Source organism: Rhagoletis pomonella, unplaced genomic scaffold (genome assembly GCF_013731165.1).
Source record: "Rhagoletis pomonella isolate Grant_MI unplaced genomic scaffold, Rhpom_1.0 Rhpom_scaffold_00005, whole genome shotgun sequence".
NCBI classification, from domain to species: domain Eukaryota; kingdom Metazoa; phylum Arthropoda; class Insecta; order Diptera; family Tephritidae; genus Rhagoletis; species Rhagoletis pomonella.
Window position 1 is genome coordinate 69,152,751 of NW_023458559.1, and position 19,779 is coordinate 69,172,529.

The following is a 19,779-nucleotide window of genomic DNA, read 5'->3' on the forward strand; positions in this document are numbered from 1 at the left end:
CTTACGAAATTTATCGGTTTTAGCTGTTCAAATAAAGGAGTTTTACAGTAAAATCCCATATCTGAACAATCAGATGTATGGAAGATATATGTTGTAGTCATCCGATCCTTGTTATTTTCACTGTAAGTATTCTGTTAATAATGAGTGAAAATGGTGCGAAATTTCATGTTCCTAGCTGCATAAATGGAGGAGATATGATAAAAGACCTCATATCTGAACAATCAGTTGTATAGGGGCTGCAGGTTATAGTGACCCGATCTTCGTTATTTTCACTGTAAATCTTCTACTGATAATGAGTGAAAATAGCGCGAAATTTCATGGTCCTAGCTACATAAATGGATGAATTATAACGAAAAATCTCATATCTGAACAATCAGTTATATGGGAGCTATAGGTTATAGTTATCCGATCTTTTTAATTTTCACTGTAAGTTTTCTGTTTATAATTATTGAAAACTGTGCGGAATTTCCTGTTCCCAGCTATATAAATGGAAGAGTTATAACGAAAAATTTTAAATCTGAACAATCAGTTGTATGGGAGCTATAGGTTATAGTAACCCGATCTTTGTAATTTTCACTGCAAGCATTCTGTTGATAATGGGTACAAGGGCTGCAAAATTTAATGTTCGTAGCTGCATAAATGGAGTTATAACGAAAAATCTCGTATCTGAGCAATCAGTTGTATGGGAGCTATGTGTTATAGTGGTCCGATTCTTCCGGTTCCGACAAATGATTAATACATTATAAAAATACATCCACCTACCAAATTTGATCCGGATATCTCGAAAACTGAGAGACTAGATTGCATACAAACAGACGGACAGACGGACAGACGGACATGGATAAATCAACTCAGCTCGACGTTCTGATCATAAAAGTATACATTTTAATGGATCTATCTCTTTTTGTTCTGGTACTTACAAACATCGGACCAAAGTTATATCTAATACCATTTCATGCTCATGAAAGGTATAAAAAGTAAAATTAACAAAACATTAACGAAAATACTACAAAGTTTTGGTACCTTTATAGAACGCAATGGATCTAGTTCTCCGTTAATTTTGTTTGACAAGTCTTGTACGATCTTCTCTGGAGAGTTTGCCTTAACATTTTTTTACCCCGTTTTTTTTGAATGTAGTGTCGTTCTATTACACACCATCTACTCGTCTGTTCACCACATCGACCTTTACTATTTACCCACCTTTTTTTCTTGTTATGCCACCGTGCGCTACATTTAATATCTTCGTATGTTAATTAAATGTCAACTGATTGGTGCGATTGAGCTGCGTACAGCATGCATACAAGAGCGCATGAACATATGAGAAATGTATTTGTTGTAAATCTAGTACTCTGTGCTCTTGTTAACTGCTCGCTGGTGATCATCAGACGCCAAGGACAAATCACAAAAGCACATGGCAAGTAAGAGCATGAAACATAAATAATGCCACTGTAAGCGTCAATTAACATTAAATGCCAACATTCATAATGAATAATTTTTTATTTATTTTTAACCACTTTTGCATTGGTTTAAATTGTGATTTATATGGTGAATACGTTAATAAAAATTAACTATGTTGGTCACATATAATTACATACATATGTATATATATGTATTTATGCATGCAAATGTTTGTGAGTATATACACAGGTACATATGTAAATACACATTTTACTGTATCAGTGGCAAGTCACGTTTTCCATACGACTTGGTTAACCATTAGCACTGGATTGGCTTATTAGTGGTTCATTTGATTGGCTCCAATGCTAATGAAATAAATCACTTCGATACATATGTATTTACAATATGTGCATACTATATGAATACATATATATAAAGTCATGTAAATAAAATTAGTATGTATGTATGTATATAAATATGCAAATACACATTCATTTGAAGTAAATCAAGAAAACATTGATTGAAGCCATTTAATTGTTGTTATTAAGTTATCAATTACATTGAAAAATCTTTACTGAGCTTAAGACCGTTATTAATGAAAGTTTTTATGGAAAAAATTATTTTCAGACTTCTTCATCGAGTTCTTTGCTATTTGAACTCATAAATATATGCATATACTAAGTATTTAATTACATATTCTATTCTATGTAGTAGTACTTACATATGTACATTGGTTGGCATTAAATTAATTGAATTAAAATTTGCAAAAAAAAATTTGACTGGTTTTTAAATGACTAAAAGTGGGTTTGGTGTTTTTTCGGCATTTAAATTTGCAAAAAATGTGTCTGGTATGCCCAATTTTTGAATTATCCTGAAATCATGTCTAGTTTTAAATTTTTAAATTACCAAAAATCTATGTTCAGATTTTAATTTACCAAAAACGTCGGTCCAATTTCTAAATTTTCAAGAATTGATACTCACTTTTTTAAACAGGGAATGTATGGCCAGATTTTTTGTTTAAAATTTATTTACCTGTTTCAAGATTATGAGTGGACAAAATTTTCTTCAGTTTTGAAAATACGCAAAATGGCTGTCTAAGATATGTCCAACTTTTAATAGACAAAAACTAATATGTCCAGTTTTTTTTTAATTTTTCAAGAATAGATATTGAGTTTTTAAGGGACAAAAATTGTATGTACTTTTCAAATTACTTAAAACTTAAGTCCAGATTTTAAATTTAAAAAAATATATATGTCCTGTTTTTATTGAATTAAAATTTATTTCTAGTTTTCAAGATAAAAACTAATTATTTCTTTTTTTAAACTACCCACAAATTATGTCCTGCTTTTGAAATACGAAAAATGTCTGTCTAATTTTCAATGACCAGAGGCTTGTGTCCATTTTGATAGCTACCAAGAATTTATCGATCTAAGATAAATTAAAATTAATGACAACAATGTATGTAAAGTTTTTTAATAAATGTCGTGATATAAACTACCAAAAATGTGAGACGAATTTTTATGTTACAAAAAAATTATGTTTTTAAATGACCCAAAAATTATGCCCAAAAATTTATGTGTAATTTTTAATGACCAGCAATTTAAGTCCAGTTTTTGAAATACCAAAATTTAAAGTAACCTAACAATTATGTCTATTTTTAAATTGCAAAAAATGTAAATAATTTTTTATATATGTATAAGTTATTGACTTATCACTTATTAAAGAAATGATACTGAATTCAAAGCTCAAGCGTCTTCAAATCTAGCTTAAATAATCTTAGAACTCAATCCATCGCACAATCTGTCATTTGAGCCTATCTTAGTCAGTGGTTTGCGTGAAATTATACCGAACCTTCGTGACTAGCTCGTTGGAAGCCCTCCAACAATGTTTAAATCCACTTTCTCTGAAACAGCTATTCTCGAGATCTTTGGCTGATCCACCGCGATCAGTATAACACTGCCTAGCCGTGTATTGCAAGGGGCAATGTGCGCCAAGTCGGTTGGTTTAACTTGTAACCGTTCAACGGTGAGAAATATAACAGACTGCAAATCGCCTCAACCAACGACTTTGATGACCTCTTACTAACCAGCTCCATCAAAACCGAATTTCTTTCTATCGGCCTCGAACAAAAATTTTATGAGCCATGGCTCTACAAGTAGCCAGTTCTTCGGCGTTTTTTTTTCTCGTCTGGGTCGGCATTGCTAATAATGCAAATTCTTGAGCGTAACGAAGTGTGCCATGGATTACGATCTGTTCGACTTCCCCAAAGGCGCCTCAACGGATAAAGCTCTTTTCCGTACCTTACGCTGGGCTGTAGTTGCTACACCAGCAACTGTAGCTTGCCACGTTTTCGACTTTGTGGGGCTTACAGAGGCCGCTACATTGTTCGAATTCAAATTTTGCAACGGATTCCTCACGGTTCCTATTGAGATTCCTATAAATTTTTCTGAGAAAGATTCGGCTTCTCGTCTTAATTCTGTCAGCAACACGAACCGATATCTTTGTAACCGTTTTTAGCCTTCTGATTTCATCATAGTCTTCTTCATCTTATTCCCCTGGTCTCCTTTACCAATATTAAATGTCAGAGGCTAAGGAGTTGCTAGACATCGACACAAGTTGACCGTGTAGCCTTCTATCTCCAGCCGGTACTAGATATCCGGCTACCCTTACGGAAATGTTGAAAAAGACACGGAACATGGGAAATAGAAGCTCACTAAGCCGTCCAGGCGTTGGGTTCATGTGCCGTCCTTGACATGTCGTTTAGTTTTGTTCAGGCTGCAGCGCGCGGAGACGTCCAATACCGCACCGGCGTACAGTGAAAATGTCTTCCTTGGGATGTGCTAAAGTGATTTTCCTTTTCGTGGTTCTTTAATTCGATACTGTAACAGAAAATCGACCATCATGCGATTTCTATATTTCCAAATCTGTGTTAAGGTGCGTCGAAGGTTTTTTATTTATTTTCTCCATCGCGCTTCTTTATGTATGTACATATATGTATTCATGTTTGTCCCCGGTATGTACATCTACTTTTTTTTACTTTTACTGGAATCTTTTTCTTTCATTAGAAAGCAAATTTAGAAATGTTAAAATTTGTTTAAAATAGGTCAACCACGATTTACGCCATTTTGAGGTTAACACGAAATGTAATCAGTTTATGATTTTTTACATCGAATTACAAAGATGAGTCGTGATTACCAACAAACAAATCACCCGCTGCAGCAAGTTACTTTATCTGCGCTACACTTCATGGCAAAGAATTCATGGCAATTTGTCAGAGGTTGCATAGCGAAACTCATTTTTTGCGCCAGCGGATGCAGCTAGTTTTGTTTACTAAACGCGGCTCACCTTTTGGCTGGCCAATGATATTTTCTTCATTTTCTCAAATTTTATTATTTAAATTATTTCTACGACAAAGCGAAATAGCTTATGGTTTAGAGTGGAATTTTCCACGCTTGATTGGCTGCTTAACCTTTCGAATGGCATTTGCGCATAACTCGTTAAAACGAAAAAAAGCAAAATTGCCGAACAAGAAAAAAAACGACGAACAAAAAACCTTAAAAAATAAATGAAAATTTAAATTTAATTTAACAAAAAATTGCAAATAAAACTTTGTAGCAAAGCAAATGTTGCAAATGAAGCTGAACGTCGTCTCCCTGTCGATTTTCACTTTGTTTTTTGCACTTTGGTTACTGTAGGATTGTTGTTGCTATTCTTGTTTCAGCTTTAGCTGCTACCATGGCTACATTTGTGCAACCGTGTTGCATTTAATTCGTGACACACGATTCGTCTTCGCTTGTTGTTGCACAGCAGCCAATTTTTCTATGCTTATTGGTCGTTGCTGTTTTTGTGCTACATACATGGCGCTGTTGCAAGACGCTGAGGTCTCATGTGACAGCACCGGCATCTATTGCAAATCTGTAAAGCAGACTTGAAGAGTCAGTTTGTTTGTGAGTTTATCTAACTGCCTTTTTTTATACATTTAACTTGAGTATCTATTGACTGGTAGCTTCTTCATCTGCTTGTGTAACTATTTTTTCTTCGGCAGCTCTAAGGCAACGATTTGGTTTAGCTTAGCTTTAATTAGCCAAGGCACGTTAACATGGTAAACAGCAGTCAACCAGAGTCTCGGCATGCAATACTGCTACATTTAGGGCAAAGTTGTATTTAATAGCCAAAAAAACGGAAGACAGAATTATAAACAATGACATCGAGGGAAATAAATAAATTTGGCAAATGATGCTCCGACATTTTCGATAGTAACTGGCAAGCTATCAGCGCAGGAAAATACTGCTGAGAATGGGACATTTGGACGCTGAAGAGGCTTCTCGATATGACTACAATAAATATATAAATACTTTCGTACACGCTATATAAGGCTTTCGCGAAATGTGGAGGGAAAGGAGTATACAATTCAAATATAAGTTATTCTTCCTTTCTAGTAGAAAAGATTCAATTTGCCATATTCAGTTTTTCCCCACTAAATCATCGGATCCGGATAGAATACTAAAAATTTTGTCGCGCTAAACTGATGAAATATTAAAGTCATTTTTCCATTCCTAAAGCATCGAATCGTGGTCACGACAATCCTAAAGATCTTGGACCAGTAAGCTTAATGTCATCCATACTCCAGAAGCTCGAGAGGCTTTTAAATCTTAAACGCTCTTAGGAATCCAATAAAGGAATCGCAGTCCCAACGAGCCTCCTAAAAGGAACAATAACTGGAGACCGACCCACTCGAAGGCGTACAATCCCTTGCTGTGTGTATCCCAAATGAAATACGTGTGTCTCTGGAAGTAGGAGGATAAACTGAGAATACCTTCTGAAATGCACAGCAACCTTTGCAGGTGGGGCAAAAATGTAATCATTATGGTCACTTCTACTCGGGTCACGGAATCTGGAGGAACCAGCCATCACGGCACGGCGTGCGTTGGGGAGGATATAGTTTAGGTAGTACCAATCTACTCTTGTTCAGAGTCGGAAGCGAATTATTCGCTTGCAAAGGTTGTACATTGGGAAGCATTTCGCTGTCAACGACCTACCAGTCTTGGCGAGGGCACGCTCTAATTAGACCAGAAGAGTAGGAAACTGGCTGCGAAGTCAGGCAGGAGAAATACTCCTGTTTGGTCGGCAGAACCCTCCTCGCAGAGACACCAGCTCGGCGAAGGTTACATCTTTGAAAAACTGCTCGCAAAAGTACTGCCGCTCCATGCGGGGGTCATTATCAAGGCTATAGACTTAGAGTTTATGTGCCTGCTGTGACTGCCTAGCCGCATTCAAGGCATTGGCCAGCTCTTTAACTACTTCCAGAATAGTTTTTGTAATGTAACTGCCAACTAAATTATGCATTAAAAAAAAATAACTTGGTTTCCCCTGATTGGCAGGTCACTCGGAAGTATCAGGTGATGAGACAGCTTACCATTTGGCAAGCAGTCCGCAAACAGTTATAGCATACCCACCTTCGGCCATCAAAGCCAATAATTATTGGGAGGTTTCAAGGGGCAACAGGTGGGCAAAACTCATTTTATTCTCAATCTCAGAGAGTCTAGTTCTTACTAGACTTAATAGTACTTACTTTCGGGAAGCTAAAAATGTCTCCCTACTTACAAGAAGTCTGAGAAAAATTTCACATACATCTGTTTGACAAGCAGAAAAACAATAGGACTTGCAAATGCAAGATCATATACACAAGATCATATAAACAGCCTTAAGAATTTGGGAATCTATACCTAAATTAATTTACAACTATTTGCAACATAGTAAACCAACCAACCGGATGACGCAATAAATCACTGTCATACCAAACTATTTACTACAACAAAAAATTGTCGCGTACACGTGTCGCCCATTTTCAGACCACCATTGTGGTTGCCCTGGCTAGCTCAGCGATTGGGTGGTCGGGATCCTTAACCCTTGCCACAATGGTGCCGGGCGGACGTGGCGGCTCGTTCACTGGCATATCACACCCACAGGAAGCCCACCCATCCATGGACCGCCTGATGTGTCTCCTTGCGGTCTCCCTTTTGCCGTGCTCCAATTCCCCCCCTTAGCTTACCCCCCTTGTCATCTTCGCCTCCCCTGCTTAAGGGATTAAGTCCACATTTTAAATTCTTTCATATACACGTTAAAATTTATTATAAAACATAGGAATTTACACACAACAAAATCAATGAATTTTATGATCGGTTTCCGGCCGCCACAACAAAAAGGAACCAATCAAATCGATCACCGTTTATACACGTATGTCAAACAAACAATATAAAAACCTGCCACCCTACCTACAAGAGCTCTTTTCGGATGGTGTGAAGGGTTTCCGGGAGCCGGATATTCCCCGCTCAGAAACTACTACAATTTACCCTTTTGTTTGGGTTCTTCTTGTCTGGCGGGCACAAAGACAATAAAAAAAAAACGAAAGTATAAATACGTACAAACTTATTAACAAATTATCTACGCAACACAAATGCCTGAACGTATATATTACAAATAATGAAATGTTCAAAAAAATTAATATTTCTCGGACTATACTTGGGACGCGCAGTGTATCATCTAATCCCAATGATTGGGTTATAACATGCCGGTGGTGGTCTCGACTGACCCCTTACACAAACCGGAAAGCTGAATCTTTGCTCCTCGTTGCGAGCTTTAAAAAAAATCTTTTTGGGTAGATATTTCCCTCGCGCAAAAGCTTTTGCATAGAATTTTATGATACTTAAGCCTAGCACTCACCAGCGAACTATGCCGTACCCTTTTCGCCTTCACTCTGGCGTGGTTCACATTATCTCCTGGCACACTAGGGACACACAAAAATGTTCACTAACACCTGACAAAATAAATATGTTCGTCACTTACGTGTCGCTGGGGGGGGGGGGGGGTTCTTCCACGGGTTTCGTGCTTTGGGCCTTATATGGTCGTCACCGCTGATGGCCAATCCTCCTGCCTTGGCAAGTATAATAAAGGCTTCTCCCTCTTCTTGCCTCTGATGACCACGTTCTCCCGGGCGCTTAGAGGTGATCGTGGGCTCTTCGCCTACACTCCTCACAATTTATTTATTTTTTTGTTTTTACAACTCGCGACTTAAAAAAAAACAAAATGCATTTAGCATTTATTTTTATTTCACTAAAGAAAAGTTTTGGACTTTACTGGACTTTTTTTAAAAAAACGACAAGGCTCAACTAGCGCGCACTGTCTGTACGTTGCAATGACACCGGCAATTCTTTTCTTACGGAACTCAGCCGACCCCTTTTATGTGCTATTTGTCAGGCCTCCATGTCTTCTAATCACCGTTCTTTCCGCTTTCTTCATTGTTCACGACCCGGCCAATCGTGGTATCGCGCACCCTATTGCTATCCCTCTCCACGGGATTTTCCCCAAACTCTCCAAACTACAACTTTTCGTCTGGCAACATCTGCCCATCAAAAGCTTCATAATTTCCCTTTTGACCTTCTGCTTTGTTTGACGTTTCTTCATGAGAACAGAAAAATAAATAGAGCGCTGGGTAAGTAAATGAAACATGGTATTTTAATTTTAATGATTTATTATCGGCATTAACTCTTTTCAGGTGGTCCAGGGATAGCTACTGTGGTATTTAGGCAAACGCCCAACGTGGGGAACACCCATGGTGTAATAATAACAAGGTGTTGTCAGTAACTTAACCTCACTTTTTCGGCAGGTCTATTCCGGTCACGCATTTTAAAGTACTAGAAAAGGTACTAATTATTTACTACTTTTAATCCGTTGGTGCATACTACTTCAAATTAAATGTAGAAAAATGTATAATTACAGGCTTATAAGCCTGAATATATGTTTGTATCGGCAGCTCCACACAGTTTGGACATATATTGTAACTTTAAAAAAGTAAAAGCCGTAAAATAAGACAATTTCCTATTAGACTGTAAATGATATTCTAAATAGATTAAAACACATTAATATCGATAATATAAGCGAATTCCTAATTTAACCATGCCACCACTCTATTCTAATGTATCAGTAGTTCATTTGGCTCAATATTATGACAATGCAGCAAAAGTTATTTAATATAAAAAATCGCCTTTCCATACTATTTTTGTGAAAGTTTTTCTCCATTGATAACCACGATATCTTTTATTTTTCTACTTTTTGAGTACAAAAATTATACAAATCCAGCAATTTTAAATATTAATATTGTTCTAACACACCAAGTTCTTTAAAAATTGCGATAAAACGAATTACTAAAATGGAGTATTTTAGATACTATTTCCCAACGAATAGTAGTATAACAAGTAAGAAAGTCTAAGTTCGGGCGGAGCCGAACATTAAATACCCGGCGCAAGTATTAAATATATGTTTTTTCACCCTTCCGAAACCTTCCGCTAGATGGTAAGCCGGGGTGTATCAATTTTGAGTAAATTAGCGTCCTTCAATTTCGAAATATTGAAGTTTCAAGCATTTCTTAAATTTACCGTTATATGAGAATCGGCCGTTATTTTAGTCCGATTTCAATAATTTTCAACGTTTTGCTTACACGTGGCAAGTACAATAACCATACCGAGTTTGGTACAAATTGGTAGAACGGTTACCGATATACTTACATGTGATCATAAGTGGGCGGTGCCACGCCCATTTTCCAAAATTTTACCATAAACGTATTTCTTGGTAAAGAATTGTTGAAAGCATCAATTTTGAATAAATAAGCTTCAATATTTAATGATTTATCGAAGATTTTGTATTTCTCTAAATTACCGTTATATGGGATGTGGGCGTGGTTATTGTCCGATTTTAAAAAGTTTCGGCGATTTTTTATGCTGTACCAGGGCCAACAACTGTGCCAAGTTTGGAAGAAATTGGTGCAGCGGTTACCAAGATATACACATATAACCATAAGTGGGCGTGGCTACGCCCATTTTCCAAAAATTTATAATATTCTTATTTTTCGTCTAAAACTTATTATAAATATCAATTTTGAGTGAATTATCTTTAGTAGTTACTAAAATATCGCAGTTTTCGTATTTCTGGAAATTACCGTTATATGGGAAGTGGGCGTGGTTAAAGTCCGATTTCGCCCATTTTCAATACCAACCTACCTTGGATTAAGGGAAACCTTCATACCAAATTTCGTTAAGATATCTCAATTTTTGCTCGAGTTATCGTGTACACGGACAGACGGACAGACGGACAGACGGACGGACGGACGGACAGACAGACATGGCTTAATCGATTTCTTTTTTCACCCTGATCATTTATGTATACATTTGTCTATATCTATCTCGATTCGTTTTGGCTGTTACAAACAACCGTTATGTGAACAAAATTAATATACCCTTGTGCACAAGTGCGCTCGGGTATAAAAATTTAAATCGGTCGCTACTGACAACACTTTGTTATTATTCCACCATGGGGAACACCCATACCCTGACAAAATTCAACACCGCAGCCAAGCGAATATCAAATGCCAACGTGTCATTTGACATTTAACATCTGACAATGTGGCAAATTTGCATTGCAGCTCTATGAATTTTCGCAAAAGCTTCACGGCAAGCCTTGGACTTTGGAAGCGCTTATTTTTCAGGCGCTTCTAGTTGCCAATGGATTTTTAGTGCAAAAGAAAAATTGGTCACACGGCACTGAGGGGTGCACAATAAAGCGAAATAATAATAAAATCAAATATTTGAATAACTTAAAAGCGCTTTGTCTTTGCCATTCCTTATTGTGTTTTTACTGAACCGAACTGTTGATTGCTGACAGCAGCTTTCAGCTTGTGCCTTTTAGTATTTAACAATTAATGTATGTGATTTTGACACTTCGGCCAATAGGCATAACGATGGTATATTGACAATTGGTAAAGGTTAAAAATTATTTAAGACTTTTTATAAAACTACCCTTGTGGTCAGCTGATTAAGTTAAGTGACATTTTGATGGTGTCGATTGGCAGTGAGCATGTTACTTCGCTAAGATTACGGATCATAGCAGTGTTAGCCCCCTAATAGCTCTGACATATATAGAGATGTAGCTTTGGTCAAGAAAGGAGGTCTTTCCTGGTATACTACTGTGAAGAGGGCTAGCGCATGCAGCCTGCAGCCTTCGAAGCCGGTGTGCAGCCACCGCGTGGCTTTTGGAGAAAAACGAAAAGATTCTCTCGCAGGGTCTTCTGCTGCAAAATGAAATCTACATCGGAAGAAACCAGACCTTGAAATGTGAAATTTGAAGGATTCAAGGACAATGATTTTCATCGCCAGAAGAAGCTGTTAACGCGTTCAAAAACCATGTTTTGGAAGTACCAGCTTCATTGTTGGTGAAATGCTCAACCAATTGGTTTCAGCGTAAGCAAAAGTATATCTTTAGAACCAATAACAAGGCCAAAATTTGTTTCCTCCTTATGTAGTCTAAGAACTTTTTAGTGATCCTCAAAGTTCCAAAATGTTTAAAATTTTGGCTTCTTCATTTTTCCCCTCTTTTTAGTCGATCTTTATATTGTTACCCCCACTCCATGAACAACACTTTATTCAAATTAAATGACCAACTTTGTTTTGCATTTTTAACAAATCTTTAAAATTCACTTTTTGCCCCATTAAAACTTTCGCATCTACATGCATACAAATCTCCATTTTTTATTACTTATTTTCAAAAAATCTGTTTTTCTTTCCGCTTACATTTGCAGCTTTTGCGCCATTTCCCTTTCTGTAAAACCAATAGTTTGTAATAGTTGTCGCAAAATAAGGCAATCGAAGCGAAAAAGGCAACACCATTACTGCAGCAGTCCATCTTTCTTTTTTTTTTGTGCCCGCAGTATTACTGAAAATATACACAATAAACTTTTTTTCGTAGCACAGCGTTGAAAGTTTAGAAAAAACAGCAATTTAGCTACTTTGGCAATTATAAAAGTTTATCCTTGTCGAGCTGGTCGCTTGCTAATGGGCAATGGACGCCGCTCCGAGAGCGCAGGATGTACATATACGGTAGGTATGTTTGTCAGTATAAGCGAGGCTAGCCATATTGTTGTGACCATTTGCCTGTTTTTTGCTTTATTTTTATAAAACTTTAGTAAAAACTTTGTGTTTCCAGAGAGAGAGAGAGAGCGAGAAGCACTCGAAGGCAGGAGGTATGTTATATGAAAAATAAAAGTTACAAAAATACTAGAACAAATTGTTGTACAAAAATGATGGAGGATAGAAAATATTGTATTAAAATAAAGTTGAAGAAAAGCAAAGTTGTGTAATCAGTAAAGCCATAGAAAGTTTCTGTTATTGTTAGGCAGTGTTGCCAAGTTTACATTTGACCAAAACCCAGCGAAACTGTGAACAGCTTAGCCTTTTTAGCGTTGACTACAGATGCGTAGTAGACAAAACAATGTCTCGAGTGGGCGTTGATAATAACTACCGAGACTTTTTCACTGGCATTGTCTTTTCAATTTAGCAGATCATAAGCGCACATCAACTGGCAACACTGTAAAATTGTTACGGAAATTTTCCTGCTTCATGGTGCATTTTCTATGTCTTACAATAAAACTACAACTGCTGCTGCTTGACTGACTTTCATTAAAAACATATAAGTATGTAGAATACAAACATAAACACGTTTTCATAAAGTCACTTTATGCAAGTACATTAGGGTGAATCTTACAAGGCACTTTTTAAAAATGTTAATACGCTAACTTTCGGTTTGGTTTCAATACGCGGAAAAAGTTATCAGCGTGGAAATTAGTCTCAATGGGATAAAAGAAAGTAAAAAAATCATAAACCAGCGTTCGCGGAGCTGACTAAAAGCCCAGCTGTAGAGATGGAATCCCCATGTGGCCAGCGGGCCCCAACCATATATTTAAAGAGCAAAGATCACTGGTTAACACCTGGCTATCAGAAAAAATATTAACCTCTTTAAAACGCATAACCTTTTCAAGCATACAGTTGGCAGCTTATTATTATTTTGGCTACCTCTGTCGGAGAGACACTGCAGTGAAGCGGTGGACAAAATTGAGAGGTTATGGTGAATTCCTCGCAAAAGATGCCTGCACCTACCTTTCCATACAACTTCCTCCTATCTTTAGATATGTTCACTGAATTATGGTTCCGGATACTGCATCCTGCTCAGTCCACCCTGAAATGGACGTGGGTGATGAAAGACATCCTTGGAACCAGCAATGGCGAGCAGGGATCACTCCGGGCCCGAATGAGCTCGCAGTACCTACCACTAAACCTTGTCCTTGTGAGGAAACCTTATTTATTTATCTCTACAAATGCGTGAAAAGTTTAGTTTGCGGATCTGTCCTTGAAGTAAACCGACTGAGGTGAGGTCGGAAGTCTTTGGGGACACAATTTAGTACGAAGGTTAATTTGGCCATCCTCCAAGCTCCTCCCTAAGCACCTCGAGTGTATTGGGGTTAAGCAGCGGCAAGGTATCTACGCAGACTTTTGCAATTGAGATGTCATAATGCCGTCGGGACTCGGACCCTTAAAGAGTTTGAAGTTGAGCTGATAGACCAATGTAGGCAGTGGTCATCCAAAATTTCCAAGTTGATGGTTACGTGGTGCCTTTAATTCAAATTTTGTACAACGTTTTTTTTTTATTCTAATGGAACTAAGCTGCGAAGTCGCAAGGTAAAAAATAAAATCAACAAAATATGAGCCACCCTAATGTACAAACACAAATTCTTGCTATCATTTACAGTGGGTTGCAGTAGGTGGTTTCGATAAGATATCCCTCAATCGATTGATGAGCGGGTAACTGTGCTATAAACTTTTCTTAACATTTAATAAAAGTTGCAGCCAAAAAATTACCAACAACAAAACCGAATTGAAACCAAAGCAGATGGCGAGTTGTTGTGTATTTTAATTAGAACACGCGCACAGGATATGTCATTTAAAGGCGAAGAAATTCTAACCATAAAATGCCCCGAATGCAGCCATTTAAGGTGTGAGAATAATGGAAGAAGAAAAAAGAAACACAGAACAACCAACCAGCTAGCGGGTGAGTGCTTAACCTAGTTTTTGTTTTTGTGCGTGCACTGTACAATCGATAATTTTTATTTGTATTTCGCGCAATCAGTTGAATCACAAGACAAATATGACAAATGTGGCAAGTGCAGCTAAAGTGGCATGTTGCCCCGCGCTCCATGCCAAACACTTTACACAAATATGTATGTTCAACACACTTGCAACAATTGCACTAACTAGCGGCTTAGCGGAACTCGAAGCGCGTCGGCGTGCGGTCTTGAAGCAGCCAATCAGCTGCTGCATCGATTGACCAATAAGCCAAGCGCGCAGCGGCAGTAACTCTACTAGTCAGACGACAATTAACCCGAACTACGCTGCAGACATATTGCTGAACATTGCTCACACGCAATAGCAATGCATTGTATGGACGTAGCTAGAGTTACCGCAACGTTGTTAGTTTTTTTTAACCTTGATTAGAGGCGGTGGCACAGTCGACATATTTGCAACGATCGAATGTCAATTGCAGGCGTGCATGCAATATGCGCCACTAAAATGCATAAACACAAATAGCTGCCCGCAATGCACTGACTAGCATGAAATTCTTATGTACATATTTGCATAAAAATGGGTATTCCATATAGTGGTTTCTTTTTAAATATTTCACAAAATTAACAAAAATTCTGTTAACGCAGTTTTCCAAGACCTGGTGATGGTTTCTGGCTCTATCTCATGCATGCCTTTCTCGATATTCGCCTGAATCGTTAATGGATTTTTCGCATAACATAGGCCATTGACGGCACCTCTCAAAAAAACTCTGACGGCGTCAAATCTCAGTTCCGAGGTGACAAATTAACTTCGCCGAGACGGCTAAAAACATGATTACCAAACTAGGCACGCAAAAGAGCATTTGTGGCATGAGCTGTGCGGCATATGGCGCGCCATCACAGAAATTCCTTTATCATGCGTCTGTAGCGCCCCCCGTTGACTGAAATGACGTAAGTTGTTTTTTAATAAAATTCTGAAATAGGGCGTTCTTGAGAATTTTTTTGAGATAGGGCGTTTTCGAACGGGCTGCCGAGACAGGTCGATTTTCCACTCAGCAGTCGATATACAATCGCGCATTCAACCTATTTAAATAGTTTAACTGTGTTTAACCACATTTCTATACCAGAGCGCAAACAAATCGCAAAAGTGTATATTGGCTACTTCGGGTTTCATTCAACACTGCATACGCTAAACCTGATGGCATCAACGACACGAATAACATTAGCGGGAGAAAGGTGGAAAGGAGAATCGAAGTAGTACTATGTCATCGCAACGTTGGGCAAAGGAACGCTTCCATAGAAAAAATCTACTATGGATGGCCAAGATTGGCCTATCACTAACGGAAGAAAAAAAGAAAAAAAATAGCAGTTGACGGGAATAGTGGAAGAAACCAGAGTAGACATGATTGCTTATCGACGCTGAGTATCTTATCCACAAAGTCTCCAAAATTAGCAGTTCATTGTTCATTGAAACAAAAGCTTTAGCTCTGTTCTCCTTCTATGGAGCTCCGATATAAGCATCCTAGTTGACGACAAATGCGTATAATCGAATGTATGCAACGATGTACAGACTGAGTGCTCTCCATTCGATAAGCGTTGGAGAGCGTTGCACTCGTAACAGCTGGCATTTTAATCTTAACACTCTTGAAAGTGGAAAAAGGAGATTTTGGACGAAAAAAAAGACGAAAAGGAAGCTACACCACTTCATTTAATACATGATCGGTGGGGCGGAGCCGCTAGGGACGGATGGACATACACTTTGATTCCATCTATTGCATGCTGGGTATCACTGAAGCACGAGAAATATATACATAACACAATTTCTTAGTGGGTACGGAGACTACAGCAGCTAACTTTTTTGAGTGGAGAACGACGACGCCGATAGCAACCCAGTATGTGGCGTAGGGAAAGATGCGAACCACATGCTGTACGGTTTCGAATGGTCCGTAACAGAAATAGCTGATCTAAACATGATAACTGGTAAGATCTGAGGCCGGTAATTCCTCCCGTACAGCAATGCTGGACGTCGATTCTGAAGGGTGAGTGAGCACCATGAAAACTATGCTTTCGTAAGGGCACTTGTTGATAGCATATTGACCTTTTCACCACAGCAACACTAAAAAACAAGTTCTTTTTATAGCCGGTGATCATAAGAACTGTACATATAAAGGATATTTCAATGGTCGCGACTTTCAAATTGACTAAAAGAAATTGGGTGCTTGATAACTCAGTATCAAGTCAGGATTTCATCCGATGGATTGCGTGATTCTGTAGTCTCGCTCCAGGTCATTTAAATGCGAACCGAAAATGGGAGTTATCATCAATTGAGTACCGTTCGTTCGTTTAGTGGTCAGCCTCCTTACATGTATACCAGAATGGAACGCGCTGTGAATCAGTTTTACACGACCTTTTACGAAAGATACTAATATTGAGAGGGCCTTTCACAACGTTATTTTTGACTTTATGGTCTCTGCAGCCAGAAGGCATAGAGTGGACCAATCAAACCTAATGTGGATATACTTGTAGTATTAGGTAGTGTACTCTGCAGAGGTTGTTAACCACATTTTGCGCATGGGTTTCTCATGATGATTTCCCATTTTCATGAAATTACTAATTTAATACTAAAATTTATTGCACCATCAAATAGTTATTTTATTGACTAATTGGGCGATTGATTAAGTTATCAATGAGCATAAATAAATGTTGGTCAGTTAATATATTTAGGATATCTAGCGTAGCTACAGACTCTCTGTGCAGCCATGCGGCATTATCAAGGCTGGGCAATCAGCTGGGCTCGAAGCGTAAATATTGACCAAATTAGTTATTTTACATACGTCACCGACATATAGGCACACATGCACATTAATAAAAAGCATATACAAATTTTTAAACATATGTACATATGTATACATATTCGCACACATATAGCAGCACTGTGCGGCAATGAATTATGGCCGAAATATAATCTTGATTAGCTGGTAGTAAATTATAGTGCAACACAGTTGCCAATGCAGCTCTGTGTAATGAGGGACGTGAAGAGAGGACTCTGAAATGCTGGCAATATGCGCACTGATACATTCTTTTGGGCTTCAAATAAACGCTAGTGCAGCTCTAGCAAAGGAAGTCTCTCGAATCACACACGAATCAGGTACCTTTAAATTGTGATTAGTAGTTATTTACATATGTAGGTATTTGCCACAACCTAACTCAGTGTTTGCAGCACGGCACCGACTTAACCACACGCTAGCTGCACGGTTATCCCTCTATCTGCCTGCCAGGTATGTAAGTATGTATGTACATATGTAGTTCGTAGTTGCATGCCACCAAATACCTAGTAGTAATGATGTTGGTAAGTAGTTGTAGTGTGCAACAATTCATTTCGTATGCCACTTTGGGTCATAAAAATTAAATGTAATTTTGATTGCTATTGACAGCAAAGAGGTTGTGGCAAGGAAGCACGTTGCCAACATTAAAATAATAACAAAAAATTTGCTTTGAAGGGCTGCCGTTGTTGTTGGCGCTTGTTGGAATTTTTAAGATGACTCTAGTTGCGATAAGCGCCTCCTGCGGCAAATTTTATAGCCACATATACCGCCTGCCACATAGCTGCGTCGGTTCTGATGGGTGCTGTTTAGACTTGAGGTCGAAGAATTTTTTTAATATTTTTCTGTAATTTTCCTTCGTTTGTTCCTGCGGGCACTGCGCTGAAACTGACCGCATTAGCGCCGCTTATCGAATTCATGTAACGCTAATCATGCGGAAACACACACATATGTACGTACTCATGTATCACTAGGGTGGCCCAAAAATATATGCGGAAACAAAAAGTTTAAAATGTTGAGCTCTCGCCCCCAAGGGGACCCATAAAAAAATTAGTATTTATTATGGTAAAGTAAACAATTAAGTAATATTTTTGGAAGTGCCCTGAAGATAAACAGAGTTTTCCAATAGAAAAATTTTGACTTTCAAGTATTCTATACCATTTCTACGAAAAAGTATTTTAACCCATAAAAAATAAGTGGAAAACTTATTGGGCTTTGAGGCAGTTCTAAATATATTTTTTTAGAGCTAAACATTTTCATTTTCTTACCACCCTAATGTGCATGCAATGTACATACATACGCAGGCATACGTGCCGCCTACAAATAAGTCTTCTCGGTGGCGTTTAACTTCCAATCCAATACGCCGTAATTTTTTATATGGACGCTAATGTAATTAGGGGCTAAACTGAGAAACTTTACTTTGGCTTATAGTTATAGAGTATTTGGGACCAGCCTAAGTAACAGAGAAATCTAGAATCACCTACGATTCTACGATTCCAGATGACTGTATTAACTTACTAACAAGTTTTCCACTCAATGCTTGCCGAGGAGCGACCACTATTAGAAAAAAACAGAATGCGCCCGGGTCCAGGCTTTGGTTTAGTTTCTGGTTTGTTTCATACTGCAAAATTTTTTTTAATACTAATTTTGATTTTAGGCGTAGCCTTAGCGTTTGTCTTGGCTTTGCCCTCATCCTTATTTTATCCTTATCCATATCCTTATGCCATATGCTTATCATTATCCTTATCATTGTCCTTACTCCTTATCCTGCTCTTTAAGCTATTCTTTACCCTTACCTTTATATTTCCTCCTTGTCCTTACCTTTATCCCGATCGTAATCCTGATCATTGTCCTATCCCCATTCCTATTCCTAGCCTTATCTTTATCTCTTCGCTCTCTCCCTCTCTACCAGTGTTGTTAAAGGTACAACGAAATCATTTCCTTCCTTTGTCCACACATCAGCCATAATCGCTCTTCTCCAGAGCGTCAAACGCTTAATTGAACCTCGGTCCTATGGAGCAGGAGTATCGGCCTCAGAGAGTCAAGTTGCTGAGCAGATTGGCCACAGCGCTAATTTTTTTTAAGAAAAGTATAGATTACATCCTTTCATTACAACAACTTTATGGGCGGAGATGGGGGATAACAGGTTGGCAAACCATAGCCGATTCAAGTTGCTAGAATCATTACTAATCATTGCCTAATGGGGAAGCATACTAAAAGTATTGGCTTTCCAGTAAACGACTGCTGTCGAGGCTGACGAGACGGTGAAGAAATCGTTAGCACGTTCACTCAAGCTCTGATAGCTTTTTCTTCATCAACACTTTGCAACTCGTGAGAAATCTGGACTTTTCATCGCTGCGTAAATGAAACTATTTTATCCTACGTACGCCCGAAGCCCCTATAGACTGACGGGACCTAACCAAACTTACTATCGCCTCCTCAGAATTAGCTAGTTTGATGACGAGTGCTCTGTCTTCTTCTTCTTATTTGGCCTAAACGATTTTGGCCGAGTTCAACCTTTCCTGCGCCAACTGAAGTAAAGCCAAGTCATTCTCCATCTGGTCTTTCCATCTCAGTGGGGGCCTCACTCTTCCTCTGCTACCACCAGCGGGTTCC